The sequence below is a fragment of the Chelonia mydas genome, chromosome 15 (assembly GCF_015237465.2).
Source record: "Chelonia mydas isolate rCheMyd1 chromosome 15, rCheMyd1.pri.v2, whole genome shotgun sequence".
NCBI lineage: Eukaryota > Metazoa > Chordata > Testudines > Cheloniidae > Chelonia > Chelonia mydas.
Genome location: NC_057856.1, coordinates 15,246,217 through 15,268,050, shown reverse-complemented (window position 1 = coordinate 15,268,050; position 21,834 = coordinate 15,246,217). Strand labels below are relative to the sequence as shown.

Sequence of the window (21,834 nt, the reverse complement as noted above, 5' to 3'; positions counted from 1 at the left end):
CCAAAAGAGGCTTTGCATCCAAAGCTGTTGGAATTAAAAATAAGAGAGATAAAGAGGTTTAAAATCCAACATCCTTATGGAAGCCATTAAACTGTCATTAAATATATTTCGTAAACCGGTGAGACTGGGTCAGAAAAGAAAATTATATATTCTATCATTTTAAAAACAGTTCTTGTATCATCTCATTAAAATGTCTTTCATATTTTATGAAACACACTAATTTCAAGTAAATTTTATTCTAGGGAAAAGATCCTGTCCCATTTAGCAACCACTATCATCTCAAGTGAACATTAACTGACAGCAGCTGAGGGAACAGAAAAACAAAATGCATTTTAATGTTAACATGTACAGACAAAGAGATTTCCCAGCTTGCTGGAAGCATTAATTGTTGGGCAAATGACCTTCCAAAATGCAGGAAACCCTTGACAGTGCTATTGTTAATCAGGAGTTTAACTGATCTCTGGGGAAAGTGAGCTAGCCTCTGAGCCAGGAAAACACTTAAGCTCATGAGCAACTTTAGGCATGCAAATAATCCTATTGAGTTCAGTGACTTCAACTTAATTCCATGAGCTCAATAGGTTGCTTAAAGTTACGCACATGTTTAAAAACCTGATCTAAAGACCTTTTGAGTCAGTGGGAGTCTTTCCGTTGACTTCAGTCGTCTTTGGATCAGACCCTAAAGCCCAGATCCTTAAAGGTATCAAGGTGCCTAACTGCCATTGAAATTATCTTCTTACTCCACAGGTCTGCTGCTTCTGAGTATTTGGAGTCAAATCAACTGACTCTAGTGACTAGAATAAGTTGTGACTGCTTTTTGTTTCTGTTATCCCTGCAGAGCCAGCCCAGCTCTAAGACTGTGAGCTGAATTCTCTTCTGACTCGTGCATACTCAACACAAGTGTTAGCTAACATTCCAATTGTGGGGTCTTTATTAAAGATGACACACTGGGACCTAGCAGGGAAAAATGGCTGCCTAGATTTGGAGCTCTTGCTTGGCCCCGCTAACATCTGCCGTCATCCGCTATAGTAAGGCCACAGCTTTTATTTCTGGATGGTTCATCCTGCTTTTTAACATCATAGTAGCAAACAGATCCATTTTGAACCCCTCTCTCTACTTGGACTCCCCACAAAGTGTGAAGAAGCAGAGGTTCTCTGTCAGCTCTGTACCAGGCAGCCTGGCAGAGCTTGAAGAGGAGGTCCCAACAGGCCTGGATCAAATCTACAAAATGCTGAAGCAGATATCCAGGGAACAGATCCTGCTAAGGAAAATATCAGAGGATCTCTCTTTTGTAATTAAAGCTACAACTTCAGCACACCAAGACAGAGGGGCAATCCTCCAGGACTGAAGAGGCAGAAACTAGAAGCTCCACCTTAGAAGACAATATGGGCTCTATTAGGATCACTCCAGACTGACAACAATGTCTGATCTGAAAGCTACAAGTTAAAATCAACGACGTGGAAGGCCAGGCCAGAATAAATCATTTGAGGGTGGTTGGGTTCTCTGAGGATGTGGAGAAAGGGAGGCCAGTGGAATTTTTGTGTAAGACCCTCTTGAGATCCTTTCTTTACACCTGGATACAGACGCAGACGTAGAAAGAGCCCACTGCTCCCTAGCTCCTAAACCTACAGCTAATGCCAAGTCCAAGGCATTTATATTAAAATTCCTAAAATACCATGTGAAAGAATCCATCCTTTAAAAAGCCTGAGAAAGAGGAAACCTGGATTGGATGAGGCATAAAATAATGATATTTTCCAGCTACAGTGGGCCATAGTTGAAAAAAGGAGCTCTGTTCAATACCTCAAGGAAGCTGGCCAAGGAGAAAGGACTGACCTATTTTATAGCCTTCCCAGCTATTTTTAAGATCAAGTGGGATTGCCAATTCCTTAGCTCCTTCAGATTGATGGAGTCTGGTATTGCCGCGGATGCAATCTTATTTACAAGGAATGTATAAAGTCTTCCTTTGAATGTTGGAGGAACCAAAAGGGGCAGTTTCTTAGCTTACAACCCCAAGCCTGTTAGCCATGACCAGACCCAAAAGCGCTCTCTCTAGCTTTTTCCAGAGTAACACTGTGCGTGCAGACTCCTGCTTGGCTCTCGTGCCATTTGCTCTCTGTATTCTTGTCCATTCCCAGTTTCTGTATATTTTTCTTTCCCAGCACCAACGCAAAACAATACTAAGCCAAAAGCTGCTGGGTGGGTTTACACATATCTTTTGTTTTATGTGGGGGCTTCTGCTTCCAGTTACATTAATTGAAGGATGAGTTCACCCCAACCAATCTCAATAGGGTTTTAACTCAAATCATAACAAGGTTTCACAGAGCTCATAACACTTGGAACATAAAAGAAATCGGTAACATTTTAAAAAGGAAGAAAAATGGTCTCACTTAAGAAAGTTGAAAGCTGATATAATACTCCTCCCAGAAACCCCCCTTCCTTGAATCGGAGACTGACAAGCTCTAAAAAAGTCTGGATTGGTGATGGCGTTTTTAGTAATTACTCAGCCAAGTACAGTGGAGTGTCCATTCTCTTCAATACAAAACTGACCACACAAATCCTATCAACTGATAAACATATGAAGGGACGATTCTTAACGGTTAAAGTTTGTATCTCCAATGTTATATGCACTCTTGTAACCCTCTCGCCGCCAGCAAAGAGGAGCCTTCCTTTTTCAATCTATTGTTTTCAAGACTAATCGTCTCCTCCCTACAAAATTTGATTCATAGCATGGGGCTTCAACAAAGTGTTAAACCTGCTTTTGGACGGATCAAGCAGACCTCAAAGATCCCAATCATCTGCTATGCAGACCATTGTTGCCCAGATGGAGGAATTGGGTTTAAAGTCTGCAGCACCATATAGGTAGATACAACACTTTTTTTCCCCTCCACGCTTTCACAAACTCATGGTTTTTTGGTAATGGGTGGCTTGGTGTGCTCTGTTATTAACAACGAAATAAAAGTGAATGATCTCTGATCACGCACCTGTGGTGTTGCAGCTCTCAGCTCCTATAAAACAAAGGGCTACCAGAAGATGGAGGTTAAATTCCTCCTTACTACTAGACACACAATTTAAAAATGTATTTTCCACTGAATGCATCCGATGAAGTGAGCTGTAGCTCATGAAAGCTTATGCTCAAATAAATTTGTTAGTCTCTAAGGTGCCACAAGTACTCCTGTTCTTTCTGCGAATACAGACTAACACGGCTGCTACTCTGAAACCTATCATAATGCAAGGCACTGAATTTAGCCATATGGAGTGGAAATCTATCCACTTCATGAAAAAACTCATACAGATACAGACAGACATCATCCTCCTTTCCAAATGCAAACCAAAAGGACTGAAGGTAAAAAATCCATTACAATCTACATACCACACAGACTATGCTGACAGCTTGTGCCACACGCTCTCAAAGAAACTGCGGAACCATCTGATCAACATCCTCTACAGCAAACAGGGAAAGATTAAGAATGAGCTCTCAAAACTGGATACTCTTATAAAAAAACAACCTTCCACACAAACTTCCTCGTGGCTGGACTTTACAAAAACTAGACAAGCCATTTACAACACACACTTTGCTTCTCTACAAAAGAAAAAGGACACTAAACTGTCTAAACTACTACATGCCACAAGGGGCCACAACAGTGGTTCCCTTAACCCACCCAGCAATATTGTTAATCTATCCATCTATACTCTTAGCCCAGCAGAAGAATCTGTCCTATCTCGGGGCCTCTCCTTCTGTCCCTCCACCCCCACGAACATGATACAGTTCTGTGGTGACCTAGAATCCTATTTTCGACGCCTCCGACTCAAGGAATATTTCCAACATGCCTCTGAACAACATACTAACCCACAGAGAGCTTCCTACCAAGACTACAAAAAGAAGGATTCTGGGTGGACTCCTCCTGAAGGTCGAAACAACAGACTGGAATTCTACATAGAGTGCTTCCGCCGACGTGCACGGGCTGAAATTGTGGAAAAGCAGCATCACTTGCCCCATAACCTCAGCCGTGCAGAACACAATGCCATCCACAGCCTCAGAAACAACTCTGACATCATAATCAAAAAGGCTGACAAAGAAGGTGCTGTCGTCATCATGAATAGGTCAGAATATGAACAAGAGGCTGCTAGGCAGCTCTCCAACACCACTTTCTACAAGCCATTACCCTCTGATCCCACTGAGGGTTACCAAAAGAAACTACACCGTTTGCTCAAGAAACTCCCTGAAAAAGCAGAAGAACAAATCTGCACAGACACACCCTTGGAACCCTGACCTGGGGTATTCTGTCTGCTACTCAAGATCCATAAACCTGGAAACCCTGGACGCCCCAGGCATTGGCACCCTGACAGCAGGATTGTCTGGCTATGTAGACTCCCTCCTCAGGCCCTACGCTACCAGAACTCCCAGCTATCTTCGAGACACCACTGACTTCCTGAGGAAACTACAATCCATCAGTGATCTTCCTGAAAACACCATCCTGACCACTATGGATGTAGAAGCCCTCTACACCAACATTCCACACAAAGATGGACTACAAGCCGTCAGGAACAGTATCCCCAGTAATGTCACAGCAAACCTGGTGGCTGAACTTTGTGACTTTGTCCTCACACATAACTATTTCACATTTGGGGACAATGTATACCTTCAAATCAGCAGCACTGCTATGGGTACCCGCATGGCCCCACAATATGCCAACATTTTTATGGCTGACTTAGAACAACGCTTCCTCAGCTCTCGTCCCCTAATGCCCCTACACTACTTGTGCTACACTGATGACATCTTCATCATCGGGACCCATGGAAAAGAAGCCCTTGAGGAATTCCACCATGATTTCAACAATTTCCATCCCACCATCAACCTCAGCCTGGACCAGTCCACACAAGAGATCCACTTCCTGGACACTACGGTGCTAATAAGCGATGGTCACATAAACACCACCCTATACCGGAAACCTACTGACCGCTATAATTACCTACATGCCTCCAGCTTTCATCCAGACCACACCACACGATCCATTGTCTACAGCCAAGCTCTACGATACAACCGCATTTGCTCCAACCCCTCAGACAGAGACAAACACCTACAAGATCTCTATCAAGCATTCTTACAACTACAATACCCACCTGCTGAAGTGAAGAAACAGATTGACAGAGCCAAAAGAGTACCCAGAAGTCACCTAATACAGGACAGGCCCAACAAAGAAAATAACAGAACGCCACTAGCCATCACCGTCAGCCCCCAACTAAAACCTCTCCAACGCATCATCAAGGATCTACAACCTATCCTGAAGGACGACCCATCACTCTCACAGATCTTGGGAGACAGGCCAGTTCTTGCCTACAGACAGCCCCCCAACCTGAAGCAAATACTCACCAGCAACCACACACCACACAACAGAACCACTAACCCAGGAACCTATCCTTGCAACAAAGCCCGTTGCCAACTGTGTCCACATATCTATTCAGGGGACACCATCATAGGGCCTAATCACATCAGCCACACTATCAGAGGCTCGTTCACCTGCACATCTACCAATGTGATATATGCCATCATGTGCCAGCAATGCCCCTCTGCCGTGTACATTGGCCAAACCAGACAGTCTCTACGTAAAAGAATAAATAGACACAAATCAGACGTCAAGAATTATAACACTCAAAAACCAGTTGGAGAACACTTCAATCTCTCTGGTCACTCGATTACAGACCTAAAAGTGGCAATACTTCAACAAAAAAACTTCAAAAACAGACTCCAACAAGAGACTGCTGAATTGGAATTAATTTGCAAACTGGATACAATTAACTTAGGCTTGAATAGAGACTGGGAGTGGATGGGTCATTACACAAAGTAAAACTATTTCCCCATATTTATCCCCCTCCCCATTGTTCCTCAGATGTTCTTGTCAACTGCTGGAAATGGCCCACCAAAAGGTTCCCCCCGCCCCCCGCTCTCCTGCTGGTAATAGCTCACCTAAGTGATCACTCTGGTTACAGTGTGTATGGTAAAAAGAAAAGGAGGACTTGTGGCACCTTAGAGACTAACCAATTTATTTGAGCATGAGCTTTCGTGAGCTACAGCTCACTTCATCGGATGCATCAATGCTCCGATAAATTGGTTAGTCTCTAAGGTGCCAGAAGTGTGTATGGTAACACCCATTGTTTCATGTTCTCTATGTATATAAATCTCCCCACTGTATTTTCCACTGAATGCATCCGATGAAGTGAGCTGTAGCTCACGAAAGCTCATGCTCAAATAAACTGGTTAGTCTCTAAGGTGCCACAAGTCCTCCTTTTCTTTTTACAGTTTAAGAAGTTTGTGGAGGAAGAAATAAAATTTTTCTTTGACACCAATAACAACCCCTCAGTCTCCCAAGCAATCTTATGGGACACTAAGGGTATGTCTACACAGGAAAGAAAAACCCGAGGCTGGCCCCTGCCTCTCAACTCCAGCTCGTGGAGCTCGGGCTGTGGAGATGATCATTGCTGTGTAGAGTTCCTGACACGGGCTGGAGACCAAGCTCTGGGACCCTGCCTGTGTGTGTGGGAGGAAATTGAAGCCCCACCACTATTAGAATCAGTTCTAAACTCAGACTTCTATTATTTCCCTAGGGAGAAATTGGTCACAATTGTGGCTATAGGTAAGCCTCGTATCTGGTTGCGTTAAATTTAAAAGCCATCCCTTATTATATTCAGAGTCTTCAGTCTGGGGTCACTACAACATTTCAATTGCCCATAGACCCATTCTGTGGCCCCATGGGATTAAAAAAAGGGATTTTGAACATTCACTCCATAATTGAAAACGATTCCTTCATGTTCTTGCCTCGCTTTAGAGAGGTTCCAACTGGCCCCAAGCCCCCAGAGAAGGAATAACAATACCTTCAACTTAAACATGCTCTGCAACACTCGTGTGGGCTGGATGCCTTTGAAGCACCAGAAGCCTTTGACCCCTGAGGCTTTCTGAAAAAGTTATACTACCTACGTAGGCCATTGGCCAGTCTGTAGCCATACCTATCAGGCAAATTGGCAATCAGCAGTGACAATGTTATTAAGAAATGGGAACGTGAGCTGTCAGTTTCCCTTACCAACATTGTTGCATTCCTCATCAGTCTCAGAGCCGCTTATCTGTGACCGTGCAAACCTGAAAGTCCTGCCTATGCAGCTCTCCTCAGTTATATGTAAAACAAAACTATGGAAAGAATGTGCCTCAACCACATACTTGACAGGTTTCAGAGTAGCAGCCGTGTTGGTCCGTATTCGCAAAAAGAAAAGGAGGACTTGTGGCACCTTAGAGACTAACCAATTTATTTGAGCATAAGCTTTCGTGAGCTACAGCTCACTTCATCGGATGCATTCAGTAGAAAATACAGTGCGGAGATTTATATACATAGAGAACATGAAACAATGGGTGTTACCATACACACTGTAAGGAGAGTGATCACTTAAGGTGAGCTATTACCAGCATGAGGGGGTGTAGTGATAATCAAGGTGGGCCATTTCCAGCAGTTGACAAGAACGTTGACATGGCCCACCTTGATTATCACTACAAAAGGTTCCCCCCCCTCACCCCCCCCCCCCCCCGCTCTCCTGCTGGTAATAGCTCAGCTTAAAAAGAAAAGGAGTACTTGTGGCACCTTAGAGACTAACCAATTTATTTGAGCATAAGCTTTCGTGAGCTACAGCTCACTTCATCGGATGCATACTGTGGAAAGTGTAGAAGATCTTTTTATATACACACAACGCATGAAAAAATACCTCCTCCCACCCCACTCTCCTGCTGGTAATAGCTTATCTAAAGTGATCACTCTCCTTACAATGTGTATGATAATCAAGTTGGGCCATTTCCAGCACAAATCCAGGTTTTCTCACCCCCCCCCCCCCACAAACCCACTCTCCTGCTGGTAATAGCTTATCTAAAGTGACCACTCTCCTTACAATGTGTATGATAATCAAGGTGGGCCATTTCCAGCACAAATCCAGGGTTTAACAAGAACGTCTGGGGGGGGGGTAGGAAAAAACAAGGGGAAATAGGTTACCTTGCGTAATGACTTAGCCACTCCCAGTCTCTATTCAAGCCTAAATTAATTGTATCCAATTTGCAAATGAATTCCAATTCAACAGTTTCTCGCTGGAGTCTGGATTTGAAGTTTTTTTGTTGTAATATAGCAACTTTCATGTCTAATCGCGTGACCAGAGAGATTGAAGTGTTCTCTGACTAGTTTATGAATGTTATAATTCTTGACATCTGATTTGTGTCCATTTATTCTTTTACATCCACCAATGTGATATATGCCATCATGTGCCAGCAATGCCCCTCTGCCATGTACATTGGTCAAACTGGACAGTCTCTACGTAAAAGAATAAATGGACACAAATCAGATGTCAAGAATTATAACATTCATAAACCAGTCGGAGAACACTTCAATCTCTCTGGTCACGCGATTACAGACATGAAAGTTGCTATATTACAACAAAAAAACTTCAAATCCAGACTCCAGCAAGAAACTGTTGAATTGGAATTCATTTGCAAATTGGATACAATTAACTTAGGCTTGACTAGAGACTGGGAGTGGCTAAGTCATTATGCAAGGTAACCTATTTCCCCTTGTTTTTTCCTCCCCCCCCAGATGTTCTTGTTAAACCCTGGATTTGTGCTGGAAATGGCCCACCTTGATTATCATACACATTGTAAGGAGAGTGGTCACTTTAGATAAGCTATTACCAGCAGGAGAGTGGGGTGGGAGGAGGTATTTTTTCATGCGTTGTGTGTATATAAAAAGATCTTCTACACTTTCCACAGTATGCATCCGATGAAGTGAGCTGTAGCTCACGAAAGCTTATGCTCAAATAAATTGGTTAGTCTCTAAGGTGCCACAAGTCCTCCTTTTCTTTTTGCGAATACAGACTAACACGGCTGTTACTCTGAAACAGCTCACCTTAAGTGATCACTCTCTTTACAGTTTTCAGAGTAACAGCCGTGTTAGTCTGTATTCGTGTGTATGGTAACACCCATTGTTTCATGTTCTCTATATATAAATCTCCCACTGAATGCATCCGATGAAGTGAGCTGTAGCTCACGAAAGCTTATGCTCAAATAAATTTGTCAGTCTCTAAGGTGCCACAAGTACTCCTTTTCTTTTTGCGAACCACATACTTGTTACGAATAGTGCTATTTATTTACAATAAAACAACTTCCCTATTGCATTTTGACTGCGTTACAAAAATGTTCCAAGCTAAGTCTACAGAAACACTATCTATGTATAATGGTAATTTAATAATAGTAGGGCTGTCAAGCAATTAAAAAATTAATCGCGATTAAAAAAATTAATCGCAATTAATCTCACTGTTAAACAACAATAGAATGCCATTTATTTAAATATTTTTGGATGTTTTCTACATTTTCAAATATATTGATTTCAACTATAACACAGAATACAAAGTGTACAGTGCTCACCTTGTATTTATTTTTATTACAAATATTTGCACTGTAAAAACCACAAGAAATAGTATTTTTCAATTCACTTAATACAAGTACTGTAGTGCAATCTCTTTATCATGGAAGTTAAACTTACAAATGTAGAATTATGTACAAAAAAAACCTGCATTCAAAACCAAAACAATGTAAAACTTTAGAGCCTGCAAGTCCACTCAGTCCTATTTCTTGTTCAGCCAATCGCTCAGACAAACAAGTTTGTTTACACTTTCAGAAGATAATGCTGCCCACTTCTTGTTCACAATGTCATCAGAAAGTGAGAACAGGTGTTCTCATGGCACTGTTGTAGCCGGCGACTCAAGATATTTATGTGCCAGGTGCACTAATGTTTCATATGTCCCTTCACGCTTCAACCACCGTTCCAGAGGACATGTGTCCATGCTGATGTTGGGTTCTGCTCGATGACAATCCAAAGCAGTGTGGACCGACGCATGTTCATTTTCATCATCTGAGTCAGATGCCCACCAGCAGAAAGTTGGTTTTCTTTTTTGGTGGTTCGGGTTCAGTAGTTTCCGCATTAGAGTGTTGCTCTTTTAAGACTTCTGAAAGCATGCTCCACACCTCATCCCTCTCAGATTTTGGAAGGCTAATCAGATTCTTAAACCTTGGGTGAAGTGCTATAGCTATCTTTAGAAATCTCACATTCGTACCTTCTTTGTGTTTTTTCAAATCTGCAGCGAAAGTGTTCTTAAAATGAACAACATGTGCTAAGTCATCATCCGAGACTACTATAACATGAAATATATGGCAGAATACGGGTAAAATAGAGCCGGAGACATACAATTTTCCCGCAAGGAGTTCAAGTCACAAATTTAATTAACGCATTATTTTTTCAACGAGTGTCATCAGCCTGGAAGCATGCCCTCTTGAATGGCGGCCAAAGCATGAAGGGGCATACAAATGTTTAGCATATCCGGCACGTAAATACCTTGCAATGCCGGCTACAAAAGTCCCATGCGAACACCTGTTCTCACTTTCTGGTGACATTGTAAAGAAGAAGTGGGCAGCATTATCTCCCATAAATATAAACAAACTTGTTTGTCTTAGTGATTGGCTGAACAAGAAATTGGACTTAATGGACTAGTAAACTCTAAAGTTTTACATTGTTTTGTTTTTGAGTGCAGTTATGTAACATCAAAAATCTACATTTGTAAATTGCACTTTCACGATAAAGAGATTGCACTATGGTACTTGTATGAGGTGAATTGAAAAGTACTGTTTCTTTTGTTTATAATTTTTACAGTGCAAATATTTGTAATAAAAATCATAATATAGATTGAGCAGTTGTATTCTGTGCTGTAATTGAAATCAATATATTAGAAAATATAGAAAAACATCCAAAAATACTTAATAAATTTGAATTGGTTTTCTATGGTTTAACAATGCGATTAAAACTGTGATTAATCATGATTAATTTTTTTAACCGCGATTAATTTTTTTGAATTAATCATGTGAGTTAACTGCGATTAATTGACAGCCCTAAATAATAGGCATACTAAGCTTTGATAAAATAATGTTTGGTTAAAGAAATGAACTGAAAGCCCAGGAACTTTATTCATTGCTACGTTTATGATTGATCTGTGATCACACCAAAACGTCTGGATTTCCACAAGTCTCATAATATCATAGGAGAATTAGGTGAATTCTTGAGTAAGTGCCCTTGAAGTATTTCTAGAAAGACAGTCCTGTACTGAACTAACTAGTATTTGTGTGCACTACTGCCATCTACTGGAAGAAATTAAAACTGCTCGGCTGCATGTTAGGTAGAAAGAGGCAAATAATTCACATAGAAAAGAAAAGGAGAACTTGTGGCACCTTAGAGACTAACCAATTTATTTGAGCATAAGCTTTCGTGAGCTACAGCTCACTTCATCGGATGCATACTGTGGAAAGTGTAGAAGATCTTTTTATACACACAAAGCATGAAAAAATACCTCCTTCATGCATCCGATGAAGTGAGCTGTAGCTCACGAAAGCTTATGCTCAAATAAATTGGTTAGTCTCTAAGGTGCCACAAGTCCTCCTTTTCTTTTTGCGAATACAGACTAACATGGCTGTTACTCTGAAACAATTCACATAGAATTATTTCTGCAATGAATTTCACCTTTCTCCCCTCCCCCGCTTGTGAATCATCCAAACACATCACAAAATTCTTGAGCATATTTGTTGTTCACATTCAGTCACAAATTTCTTCTTCAAATTAATGCTAGCTTGCAAATTGCTTGCAATTTGTTACAATATTGTGATGCAGACAATTCACAGTTATTGGAGGGTAAGCTAGCAACAGCCAGACCTCACAGCAATAACACACAAATAAACAAGAAAACTGTACATGAATGTTTTTGAGATTTCCCCAAAATAAAGTTGGGAGGACGCATGCAATTAGTTTTTCTTGGACAGATTTGGACTCCAATTGGAAATCAAACTATATATAGCTCTTCTGCCTATCTAGATCATGCACTTATAGCCTTTATTACTATAGTATGTGAGTATCTCGCAATCATTTAGCATCACAGTACCCATGTGCAATAGGGCAGTGCTATTGATCCCCATTTTACAGACAGGAAATGAGGCACAGAGAAGCTAAGTAACTTGCCCAAGGTCACACAGGAAGTCTGTGGCACTGCAGGGACTTGACCCAGAACTCCCAAGTCCTAGGCTAGTGCCCTAACTACTGGACCATCCATCCTCTCTTGTGAGCTACTGGTTGTCCCCTGTACCTTTATGCTTCTGAGACCCCTGTTTGTCCTGACCACAAACCAGACAGACCACTTGCTTTTATCCTCCCTCTGCTGGACTATTTGAGTGCAGATCTGTGCACCCATATGCAAAATGTTAGCTCACAGGAAATACAGTTTTTCTCACAGAGATTTCTCAGCTTGGTTGGAGAGAGGAGAGAGGTTTCCAGCCCTCCATCAGCAGATGTTTGCACAGAGGGTCAAATTCAGAAAAAGTGTGTAAGATGGTGTAAGTTAGGCTACACTTCCCCTAGCTCTACTTACTCCCACTCTACCAATGTTTGAGGACACTCGTAATTTACATGCTGAGAAGCTGGAAGAAGCCAGAAGAAGCTACTGTTATTTAAAGTACAGTGGAAGGTTCTAAAATTTACACTTTCTTCTACCTCCTCAGCATGTAAGTTCACCAAGTTTGCTCCTTCACACCTCAGCAGAGTGTGTTTAAGTTGAGCTAAGGCAGTCTGAGGGAATGAAAGGGGGTCTGTACGTTACACCACATTATGCAGCACTGCTGCATTTGGGCCAAAGGCTTTGTAGCTGGTCCACATAAATGAGTTTATTAGTCAAAGACGAACTTGAGCCCTCTGTATTCAATAGACGTGATAGTCCTGGCTGCATGCAAGATTAGGTCCTTACAACCCGTGTGGGACAGAGAGCTTGTATATTCCCACCACCACCAGTCCTGTCCTTAGCTAGGGGAGCCTAGAGCCCTTTCAGTGTAAATGCAATGTGGAATATTATGTTTTTGAGAGGATCAGTTGTGTGGGGAAGGGAAGAACAGCCAAGCCAGGTGGTTGTGGGGAGGGGAGAAGTGTGCAAGGGGCAGGTGTGGGCAGAGACAGAGGGCTGGTTATGGGGGGAGGAGGAAGGACAGACAGGCCTCTACTACCCACTTAAAGGAGAACTGGAGAGAACTCATTTATACTTCTGAAATGATTCACCCATCAAACATCAAGAGAGAAAACAACCAGGCACTTGTCGCTTCTGCCATAATCTTCCCAGCCAAGAAACTCTGCCTGCCAGGAAACGCTTGAGGGAATTAACTCACAAAACCAAACTCACTACTATTTGATCCACCCTGGAAAATGAAGATTGGGTATTTTTCCAAAACTTGCTATTTTGGAAACTCACATGGAGACAGCAAATAGATGGTCTGGATATTAGGATACGGACTATGGACAATCATATTGCCATATAGAGACAGGTCACAGACAAAGGCCAAAAACATTGGAATTTGAGAAGCCTGGTAATGAAGATATCTCAGACATGGTCACTTTGATGGACAGCCTGGTGCTCCAAGTTCTAAAACTTAACATTCACAAAGACCTGAGTTTAAAGTCCCTAGAAATACCTGTTCTGAGTGTGTCTAAAATGAGGAGACCAATTTTTAAACTTGGGCTTTGTTAGGGGACTCAGTTCTCCATCTGGGCACTCACACTGGCATCTGAAAGAACAACATGTCTATAGTTCCTTCCATCTGAGGCTCTCAAAACACTTCACAAATATTAAGGAATAAGCCTCCCAGCTGTCCTGTGAGGGAGGTGATTATTACTATCCCCATGCAACAGATTGAGAAACTGAGCGACAAGAAGTATAAGTGACTTCTCCAATGTCTCTCAGTAAATCTGTGACAGCTGCGATTGGAACTCAGATTTCCTGATTCCCAATCCTGTGCTTTAACCAATGACTATTGAGTGCAGATCTGTGCACCCATATGCAAAACTGGGTGTTCTAACTTACGTGTCCGAGTTTGAAAATTGGGCCCAGTGTCACTGTTCCCTCACAAATACCTAGTCCCCCTACTTGCTGCAGCTTGTTTTACTCTGATTGCTTGTAATTAAAAGCCTCAGAGTACTTGGAGTAATATATTTCTGTTTATCTTTTGACAAACCAATAGATACTAGAGCCAGCAGCATGATTAAAGACTTAAAAGACTAATTTTTCACAATAATAAAAACATATTAAACATTTCATTACTTATTGATGGCAAATTGCCATCCTGTTGATCATTAGTCAGCACACAATTAAATAGTGATAGGAATAATACACCAAGCGTAATGGATAGTCTACTAACTTACACTATATAAAGAATGCTCTCTGAGAGCAGCTTGGAGTAAAAGTGCTTTTAAAAAATATATTTCTAGCTGTATCACATGCTTGGCTTATAGTCACTCCAGTTCTTTATGCATGTTAAAATGTAGGTCTCTCTGTCTAATCTTAAGGTTTTAATCTACTGCCTAGCAATGTTGTGTCTGAGCACCTTCCAAGTAAAACTGATAGCAATCAATTTCCTATCATCACTCACAATTTCTCTGTCACTAAAGCTGAACAGGTTATTTATTATTTGACAGTGCTCAGGTATGTACTAGGTGCCTCCCAATACAGATAAAAGAACAAAGGAGCTTACAAGCCATGTCACAGATTCAACACATGCTTAACTTTAAGCGTGTGAGTAGTCCCATTGACTTCAGTGCAACAACTCACAAGGGGTTCATGATAAGTACGTGTATAAGCCTTTGCAGGTTCCGGACTTTATTTCAGACATGACACTATCCAGGGAGGGAGGATAAGAAGGACCTAATCCAAAGCCACTGAAGTCAATAGGAATTTTTCCAATAACTTTGATGGAATCTGGATCAGCAAGACAGCAAGAAGAGCATGGGGCAAGAAGGGCAGAGGTAACATTAATATGCAGTTGCTCAGGCCAGATCTACACTAGGAAAGTTTTGCCAGTATAGCTACAATCGGCAAACTCTCCTAAGCTTTGTCTACACTAGCTTTTGTCTGTAAAACTTTTGTCAGGGGTGTGAAGAAACAACCCCCCTGACCGACATAAGTTTCACTGACAAAAACACCAGTGGACAGCGCTATGTTGGTGGGAGATGCTCTTCTGCAACAATTCTATGCCAGTATAACTCAGTCTACTCTAGGGCTTTTGCTGGTATAGGACTGTCCTAAAATGAATCAGACCCCTAACTGACATTGCTATACTGGCAAAAGTTTCTAGAATAGCTCTGGTCTCTTTGAGGCTAGTGCCCAGCACAATGGAGTAAAGAACTTGTGCTTGGTTAAATACATGCAATATATAAAAGTCCTTGCTAGCGTAGTAGCCTTGGGATCAGCTCAGCAAGTGATTTTGGGGTGGGGTGTGGCAGCATGGAAGGGATTCAGAAATGTCCTCAATTTGCTGAGAGAGAGAGAAAAAAAAGATGTCAAAAGGGGGCAAAATGGCAAACTGTAAATGTCTCTGAAGGTGTAGCTCTGCCTCCTGCAGCCCTGATTCTGCAAAGTTTTAACATGTGCTTAGCTTTAAGCATGTGAGTTATTCCAGTTAAGCCTGCCTGTAAGTCTTTGCAGGATTGGGGCCTAATTTAGTAAAAGAATAAAACCTGTGTTAGTACAACATGCCTAGTAACCTTCTTTGCTCTTCTCTGTCCATAATGGCTCCTGCCAGCCCTTCTGTGGCACTGACTGAGGAAGAAAACTGTATACCGCTTCTGTCTAACACCTTGTCCCCGAGCTGTTACCTAATCCTAGCTTTGCCTCCACTGTGATCAGAGCTCAGTTCCCCTCCGCAAGGTGCCCATATATAACAGCTAGCAGTTACTTGTTTCAGGTCATCTGATAGAATCATAGAAATGTAGGGCTGGAAGGGACCTCAAGGGATTATCAAGTCCAGCCCTTTGTGCTGAGGCTGGACCAAGTAAACCTAGACCATCCCTGACAGGAGTTTGTTCAACCTGTTCTTAAAAACCTCCAATGCAGCGATTCCACAGCCTGCCTTGGAAGCCTGTGCCAGTGCCTAACTACCCTTAGAGTTAGAAAGATTTTCCTAATATCTAACCTAAATCTCTCTTGCAGCAGATTAAGCCCATTACTTCTTGTCCTACGTCCTGTGGATATGGAGAACAATTGATCACCTTCCTCTTTATAACAGCCCTTACATATTTGAAGACTGCATTAAATAGTCCCTCCCCCTCCCCCAGTCTTCTTTTCTCAAGATTAAACATGCCCAGTTTTTAAAAACTTTCCTCATAAGACTCCGTGGGTGCTCCGGGTCTGGACAAGATGGTCATTTCCTTTGTGGGAAGCTCGCTCAGACAATACATTCCTTTTGGAAACCATTTTCCACTGACTAATGTTTAACTTTTGCCCTCTCCCAAAAATGAATGACTGTTTTCTGGGGGTATCCATGTCTCATCTCTTTCTCTCTGAAAGTTGTGTACATATTCAGTCTCCTTTGTCGGGCTAATGACTCTAAACAACATCAGCATCTGCAAGGAATTCCCTGAGATTTGGATTTCTTATCCTAGGATTTCACAGAATCGAGAAAAGGCTTTTGGTTCCTGGAGAAACCTACCAAAAGGGATTTGTCTAAATACAGGCAATTTTAACAGGATCCCACACACAACAATGGAGTACTTCAGTTAGCCTCTCTCTAGTCCAGTGGTTCTCACACTTTTGTACTGGTGACCCCTTTCACATAGCAAGCCTCTGAGTGTGACCCCCCCTTATAAATTAAAAACACTTTTAAAATATATTTAACACCATTCTAAATGCTGGAGGCAAAGCAGGGTTTGGGGTGAAGGCTGACAGCTCGCGATCACCCATGTAATAACCTCCCGACCCCCTAAGGAGTCCTGACCCCTAGTTTGAGAACCCCTGCCCTAGTCCAACACCAGCTACTCTACTTAACCATGCTACTTCTTCTTCTGGCCTATGCAAGAAGAGGACAGCCGTAGTCTGAACATTTAGGGACAATCCTAACAACTGAGATGAGACTCACTGAACATTGATGAAACTTGGTCCTCTACCTTCATAGTTGAGAACATTGATAATACATTTTTGGGACTATTCACACAATCTATTAAACCTTTTTTCTCTCTGTATTAAGGAAAAGAAGCAGTTAAAAGCCCAGAGAAATTTTACATGCAACATAAGAGATAGGCCTGAATCCAATACTAAATGGTAGCTTGTGATCTAAACTATGTCCTCCCAGACGACTTATCTATTCCACCCAATGCCCCTCCCCATCCCAGGATAAGAATCTTAGGCACTTCCTGGTCAAGGTCAATTGGATTGGATTTCAGCTCTAGATCAACACCTAAACTCAGAGCTGCAAACAGACAAAGGTAAGTAAAAAACAGGACTGAGCAGCTACCCTGGCAATTCATGAACCAAATGGTGCCAGTGAAAAAAGATTTTGATTCATCTTACACTGGGGAAACAAAAGAAAACATCTTGTGTGATTGCACTAGTCATGCCATTTACAGCTGCAGGTACAAATCTAACCTCATCAGTAGGTCTGAGAAAGGGAATCATCTCTTTGTATGGTGAGTGTTGTGGGCATTTTGTCTGGGAGAGAAGGATATTCTACCTATCTGTCTATGTCAGGGTTTTCTATACCACTCATTACTGTAGTATCTAAGTGCTTCCCAGGCCTGGTAAGGCTGTGTTTGGGAATAGTTTTATATCTGAATCCATTGGGGCATGTTGGGATGCAACAGGGGGAAATATACACCAAGGTCATACAGAAAATATTAAATACAGTAGAACCTCAGTTTTATGAAGGTCTCACAGGACACCTAAGACCTTTGTAAATGTGAGGATTCAGATAACTCAGGTTTTCTTGATAATTGGTTGGTTGATTTAGCTCACAATAGCTTCAGTTTCATGGATCTTAGTGGACCTGTAGAGCTTAGCAGATGGCGAGGAGTGAGGCTTCAGTCAGCACAGCATTTGGGGACCTACCTGCTTTACTGTTGAACAGTTTGGACAGTTGGATTTGCTCTAGGAAGCCCAGAGTAGTTGATCCAATGGGGTTTTCTTTCATTCTGAATAACATGCATTTTCTACTGATGGGATTCAGGTTCTCATTAACCTGAGAATGCAACACAAAACTCAGCTGAAACCAGAGCATTTCAACTAGTTTTGTGACAAAGCTGTACAACGATGCAAACTGATGTGAAACCATAAATCAGCCCTAGGTTCAGCTATGGAAAAAAAAAATTAGACCAAGGTCCGTGGAAACATCCAGCATTGTAGTGCATCTTTGCATAAATGTAAACTGATTTTTTCATTTATAACAAAGCAGGAAAGAAGGAGAGGTGCCTGTGTTTTCTAGTTTCAGGAGTAAAGTTTGGTAATAATACCATCCCATCTTCTTGCCCTCTTGTACCATGGTGCTGGGTTAGGAACACCCTGCCCTTTTGGTATAAATGAGGATACCTGGCATTCTCAGGTACTATGGCAATGAGCTCTGTGGAAATGCCCACCAACAGTCACAAGGTAAATAAAATATCTTTTATTGGACCAACTTCCAATGGTGAGAGAGAGAGACAAGCTTTCCAGCCATGAAGAGCTCTTCTTCAGGTGTGGGAAAGGAACTCCCCGGGTCAAAACAAAATCCAAGGTGGAACAGATTGTTAAGGAAAAGTAGTTCACACATATTGTAAAAGACCATTCAAGGTAGAGTGGCCTGTTAATACCTTTGCTGTCACAGGACAAAAAGAGGGGGTTAGTGGGTTATACGTTGTTGTAGTCGACATCCTGAGAGTGAAGGGCTACGAGGTACAGATGGACGCCCTGATCGTTGGAGCCCTGGGCGCCTGGGACCCCTGCAACAAGCGTGTGCTGTGGACCTGCAGGATCAGTCAATGCTATGCACGGCTCATGCGGCACCTCATGGTCTCGGAAATGATTCGATGGTCCAGGGACATCTACATCAAACACGTCACCGGCCACCGACAGTACCAGGAGGTGTGAGCCGGAGCGACATTGTGCTTCGACTACGAGAAAGGGACTGAGAGACTTTGTCCATTGGACCACATGAACTGGAACCATAATCTCACTGAACGTTAAATCTCGCCAAATGAGGGTCAATCCATCCTCATTATCGTATCCACTCATTATATACTCCACACCTGAACATAGCCATTATATGAACAACATACCCTCATATCTCGATGTCTGTAGTGTGACCCATCAACCTTTTACCCCCAATCAGAAATATTACAGTGTTATACCAATAAAATAAAAACCAGCAGGATCTTATTAAAGGGGAAAAGGCAAAATGTCACATTTATTGTGAATACAGAAAGAATCATAGTAAGCAGTTAGTTATAGCTATAACATTCCATTCAATTTCATATGTATTCACACATTCATTCATACACACACACACAGGTTCTTCAAGGTTGTTATCATAGTTACCAGCCTTAGAGTTGCTCATGCCAAGCCACTGGCCAGGTGGCCTGGACATGAGGAGGGAGCAGGGCCTTGTCAGATGCTCATCTGACGCTCCTGGAAGTTGGTTTGCAGAATCAGACCCCAAAGTTCTCACTTTCTAGAGTCCATTTTTATAGGAATTTCTTCCTATGCCAGTCTATGGGAATTGCTTCATCATGCTGTTGCTGAATCAATCAGCAGATGGCACATTCCTGATGGCTCCGTGCTGCCAGATGTTATCTTGTTCTTTGGTTCTCCCATTCTTGAGGCTGTTGGGTGGATTCCAGTCTGCCCTCCGGGGGTCCTCTGGTTATTTCCACTTGACGCCTTCTTCAGCTGATGGACACTGGATTCTTAGGCTGGCACCAAAATGATCATTCAGTTATTATCCACACCAAGCATCCATCCACATACATCCTCTATCTCTATTTTAATCACAATTGTTAACAAAGCGAGATGAATACAACAAAAGGTCAGGGAGTCTCTGGGTGCTGTTTCTGTTGTTACAGAGTATTGCTTTGAGTCTCTCTCTGTGTGAGTAGTTGTTGTTACAAAGAATTGCTTTGAGAATAGACTCTGTCTTAGAATGTACTAACACAATTAGCAGCTTGCAAGTTTCACACATAGAGGGAGAGAAACAGTACCAAAAACCAAGAGACCTCTTAATTAGTAATACCCTGGAATTTAAACTATGGGCAATCAAACTCATTTGTGATTTTAATACAGAACTTCTTTAATATGATCCAACAACAGATTATGTATTCCTTACGCCATCCGATCCTAAACTGAACTTCGCACTCCTTGATAATCTGTATGTTATTTCCTGATAACAAGAAACTTCTATGCTTCAACTTTGTACCATTCACTTTTTTTAAACATCATCTTAATAAAATCCAGTGTCTCTGTTCAGTCCATGATTTTTGATGTCTGGCACAGTCATGAATTTAAGCTCCCAGGCTCATCTTTTGAAAGTGTTGTGCCGGTTTCCTCTGAGGATGAGGACTGACAGGTCAGATATACAGAGATCACTTTGTGAAAAATGTTCACACACAGGTGATACGGTGTTTTTGTGTTTTATCATTTTCCTGTGTGTGTTCATTCAAGAGCATAGTGATTGTCTGGTTTCACCCACATAGTTGTTATTGGGGCATTTAGTGCACTGGAAGAGGTATGCCACATGTTGTGATAGGCATGTTTAGGACCCATGGATCTTGAAAGGTGTTTTGTTTGGGGGTGTGGATCATTGTAGGAGTGGCAATATGTCTGCAGGTTTTGCATTTGTTGTTCTGCCAGGGTCTGGTGCTGCTCTGAGTTGTTGTGCCCTGATCTGTCGGGAGCTTGCTTCTGATGATGAGCTTGGAGAAGTTGGGGAGTTGTCTGAAGGACAGAAACAGGGGTTCAGCAAAGATTTCTTTCAGGATGGGGTCCCCATCAAGTAAGGGTTGTAGGTGTTTGATGATATCCTGTAGGGGTTCCAGTGTGAGGTGGTAGGCAACAACTAGGGGTATGTAGGCAGAGGGGGGTTTATTTCTGTATTGAAGCAGGTTTTCTTGGGGTATTTGGGTGGCCTATTCCATGATGCAATCTACTTCTCTGGTGGAGTGTCCTTGTATGGTGAAAGTGGTTTTAAGTGTGTTAAGGTATATCTTGGACTTTCTCCTCAGAGCATATTCTGTGATATGGCTGTAGATAACAGATTTCTTGGTGTGTTCGGGGCAGTTAGTGGATCTATGAAGGTAGGTGTGGTGATCCGTGGGTTTCTTGTATATAGTTGTCTGTAGGGTTCCATTGTTGAAGCTGATTGTGGTGTCCAGGAAGTTGATGTTAGTGTGGGAGTGCTCCAGAGAGAGTTTAGTGGATGTGAGTTGGTTGTTGAAGTGGAAATCTATGAGGGAGTTTAAGTTGTCTGTCCAGAGGATGAAAATATCATTGATGTATCTCAGATATATCACTGGTTATATGGTGCATTTGTTTTGAAATTCTTCTTCAAGGTGGCCCGGGAAGAGGCTGGCATATTGGGAAGCCATCTTAGTTCCTATGTCTATGGCCATGGTTTGGATAAAGTGTTTGCTGTTGATTGTAAAACTGTTATGGGTGAGGATGAAATGGATGGAGGTATTAACTGGCCACTCTACCGGGAATGGTCCCTTATAATCTCTGCTAACTACTGATGCTAAACAATCCCTTCCACCTTGGATTGTGCTGTGAGTTCTGCCTGTGGCTTGACAGCTTCTCCCTCACCAACAGAAGTTGGTCCACAAAAAGATATGACCTCACCCACCTTGTCTCTCTAATATCCTGGGACACACTGGGCTACAACTACTGCGCATACAACAGTGGCCCCATATCAGACCCCCACCCCGCAAGCATCCAAAGCTTAATTTGCAA

At 42.1% G+C, this 21,834-nt stretch overlaps 1 protein-coding gene across 1 annotated transcript in view; it reads right to left on the bottom strand.

Annotated features, from left to right (window-relative positions):
• The window catches only part of CCDC116 (coiled-coil domain containing 116), a 32,385-nt gene extending 14,327 nt beyond the window's left edge, over positions 1-18,058 (bottom strand). Inside the window, exon 1 of the mRNA XM_043529402.1 lies at positions 17,971-18,058. The gene's annotated coding sequence lies outside the window, so the exon portion shown is untranslated. The remainder of the gene's footprint in view (positions 1-17,970) is intronic.
• Between the last annotated feature and the right edge of the window lie 3,776 nt (positions 18,059-21,834).